Genomic DNA, 4,045 nt, shown 5'->3' on the forward strand with positions numbered 1-4,045 from the left:
GGTTATTGGGGCGTTTGACAGGAATAGCCTCATGGCGAGCTATAGACTAGTCTTTTTTTCACACGCATTACATCGACACATATCATCTCTCTCCCTCTTTCCCACGCACACACCTAGTCTCTCGAGACTTCTCACACGCACCATCTCTAGCTCCCTAGGTCGATGCCACCCACATACACTTATACCCTGAGTTTAGTACGTTATACATGAAGAGAAGAGGTGCACGCATGCACTCGTCCTCTCTCACACATGCATCTGTAGCTACGAATTGTAGTGTTCTCAACCATCCGATTGGCTCTATCATAGGTCCCCGTTGCTCCTTGCCCTTGAGATTGAGGAGTTTAAAATGCGGAGGCTAAGCTGGAGGCGCGAGGTTTTGGTTAATGTGTGGGCCGCACACGACACCAACATGACACGAGCTTCGTCTGTCTGGTGCGCAGTCGAGTGACTACTACTAGTAGTAGTACTACTTTGATGTGTCGCGTCAACTTGCACAAGTATGCAACACTTCCTGAACAAACAAGCATATAAGCTGCTTATACTTCTTACCCAAAGGATCTTTATATCCAACAGACACAAAATATCCATTTGACAGGTGCAAATTACTTTAACTGCTGATATGATGTCAAAGTAATTGCTGCATCGCCACCAAAACCCACCATCTCTTAAGCTAAAGTAGACCGAGCTAACCCCCATATTAGAATATTACTAAGATAAACAGAAGGCACTGTAGAAACATTTAGGAGGTGAGCTTGTCAATCTGAATGTGGAGGGACAACGTCCTCGACAACCCAGCCCCGGCCAGCTACTTGGGCGGAATTATGAACAAGGTCAACTCCTGCACGGCGACATCGTCGAGATCCTTGCTACTTGTCACCTTGATTTCCACCTTGACAGCATCGGTCCAGCCTTTGGGCTCCCCCGACGGGCCGTTCGCCCACAGCTTGGCCATGTAATGCGGCAGTGGGGACGCCCCCGCTCTGATGCAGACGACCGACACAGAGATAGGCGCGCCGATGTCGAGCATGCTGCCGACCAAGAAAAATGTGTGGCCGTCCTCCGCCGCAAACAGCAAGAGTCGTGGCTCCGACACTGGCACTTGCAGCTGGAGCACCTTGCCGTACTGGATCATGTGCACGGGCATGGGATGCACGGTGCTGATGTGGTGGGAGAGCGCCGGCGGCGTGCCTTCCTAGCCGTGGATGGGCACAGGGCATTTGCAGGGTGCGAGCGGACACACACTCTGTTGATCGGCGAGCTTGTGGTAAGTGATGTAGAGCCCATAGCCTTCATGTGGGCACTCCACCCTCACTGAGGAGAGGACGGCATCCATCATCGTGTTTTGCACGTCGAAGTCGCCACCACGCTCACACTTATGGCACTACCGCTAGTTCCCGGGGCGCTCGTCGCGACAGTCTGCGCAGGCCAGGTGCCCTCCCTTGCACTACACATCAAATCAATAGAACAACACATCAATCAAGAAACCTGCACCTTGCTCAATCAGCCGAACGGATGAGGTGTATTCAAACCTCATACACTAGAGGCTTCAAGGGGCGGAGGCACAAGGGGCAGTGGAGCAAGGTGAGGTCCATAGAGACCATAAAGAGCTCCATCGTTGGGTCTTGTTCTGTTGACATGTTCTCACCCTCCTCGTGCACAACCATCTCTCGCTTTAGGGCCGGGGCATGAGCGTGGTGGCTCACAGGACTAGGAGAAGCTTTCGCTACACGCTCTCCCTCCCGCACGCGATGGACATGCAGCAGTTCATTCGGTGTCAGATGTCCAGAAGCATACTAGTAGTACTCCACTGCAGTAGTACCATCATTGTTCGACTTCCCGAAGAGGCGAAGAGCCAAGCGCAACCGGAAGCGCAACCCAGATGCTCGTGTGGCAGTTTCACGTGTAGGGGAGGTAGTATAGTGACGTAGTCTAGGATAGCGTGTATCGTGCCTCTAAGCTTAAAATCATCAGAGTTGACTCCATGGTATGAGGCTGTCTCGAAGCATTTTTTTGATTAAAATAATCTTCTGGCCCTAACTTTTTTCCTGGTGATTGTAGTTTGCACGCTCATCTGGTCAAGACAGGAATATATACTTTAATTTGTGGTGGGGTAAATGTTAGAGGTTGCAGCAAATATATTGTACACTACAGGTCTTTTAGCCAAGTTTAGAGGCAAGCATGTGGGGGCAATGCTATGATGTGTCGTGTCAACTCGTACAATGAGGAGAAGCTTGATTTTACTACTACACGCCCTCTCCCTCGCCCATGCACGCGGTGGCTCGCAGACGAGGATAGGCGTTTGCTTACTACAACAAGCTATCCCTCCCGCGCATGGTGCACGGACATGCAGTAGTTGATTCGATACTGTAGAAATAGTAACATCATTGTTCGTCTTTTCGAAGAGGCAAAGATCCAAGCGCAACCCGAACATGGTAGTTGCAAACACTCGCGTGGCAGTCTTTGCGAAGGGGTGGGACGCGGTGCGGAGCCTTGGAGCACGCATATAGCCAGGCTCTTGCATGAGACAAAATTGCCATGTTTGCTCAAAAATACCATTAGACATTCTTATTTTCACGTCAAAACCATTGACCACGTTATATGACAAAAATAATCCTAGACCCACATGTCGATTCTCTCTATCTCACAATGATAAGTGTGGCCCCGCTTGTCAGGAGTAACCAAGCGAATAATTTTATAGGAAAATAAGAATGTTGTTGGGATCAAGTAGGCCCCACACTCTATTGTACTGTAGTGAGATAGAGGGAGAGCTGGCATGTTGGTCCATAGGTATTTATGTCATTATAACATGGAAAAATAGATTTGAGTCACAATAATGGTGTCCAATACAACACACCTCTCAAATAAAACTAAGCACCCTGAAATTCTTGTACAACTAAACTGTTGGCTATATGATGTTGGCCATATATATTGTACGTATATAATGTGAAGAAACGAGTGGTAGTACTACCAACTACAGTATGAACTATAAGAAATACTAGTATGTACGGGCCGAAGAGTTAAAGTAACGAGAAGGAACATAACATAGTTCTGCTGGGGGCTCAACACAACACACCCCTCAAATAAAACAAAGTACCCTGAAATTAAACTAAGCAACTAATCCGGTAGGCACTGCATTACTACCACCATGAGCAACGACACTGCCACCTTACTCGGACTCCTTGTCCATGTGCTCGACTTCGTCCTTGTTCCTCTTCCTCTTGGTCGATACTTCTTTGCTTGAACCGCACACTTGGCTCTCCCTCTTCATCCAACCCTTGTAGATATTCAAACAAAGGTAGGCATCCATTGCAGCGTAATTGATGTGATCTCCATCTAGTACATTCCACTGCCATGCAAGATGAAACTTGTGTGGAGGTTTCGTCAGTTTACCATATGAAGGATCAACCATGGCTGCTCCCAGGGTCAGCATTGAAGGCTGACGGGAGTACACCAGAACATTCCTCTGGAGGTCGAAGGGCTGGCCTACTAACAGGACTATCCGACCCAGGACTTCTTTGTCGTTCCTAAAGTCTACATAAACAAATTTGACTTTGCCACACCTGAGGAAGTTCTTAAATTCCTCACACTCAACGTCGGCATGGCATATGTGGTAGACCAAGCACAAGTTATGCACGCAAACCTGGATCACGACATGCTTCTTCTTCTCTTCCTCCTTTAGATTCTTCTCTTTTCCCAGGACTGTGGTGTACTCAACATCTAGCCCAGCGACCCACTCTGTCTTTGAGCTTTCGAAGATGCGTGTGAAGCGAGCAAGGCATCATTTCACCATTGTGGTAGAACGGGTGTAGATGACATCGAACTCATCGCCGATGGTGGTTCTAACCTTGTACTCACCACCGATCATGGAGATTTGGGACACCATGGATTTGGGAGGAGGGTTAGGTTTAGTGGAATTGTTGTAATGTGAAAGGACGGGACGACTAGGAGCAAACAACCGTAATGTTAAAGGATGGCCGGGGACGAGTGGGAGCGAACTGCTAGCGGTTTTCCGATTGTAAAAATGCAGAGTGGGGCGTGCGAACGG

This window comes from Triticum dicoccoides, chromosome 6B (assembly GCF_002162155.2).
Source record: "Triticum dicoccoides isolate Atlit2015 ecotype Zavitan chromosome 6B, WEW_v2.0, whole genome shotgun sequence".
NCBI classification, from domain to species: domain Eukaryota; kingdom Viridiplantae; phylum Streptophyta; class Magnoliopsida; order Poales; family Poaceae; genus Triticum; species Triticum dicoccoides.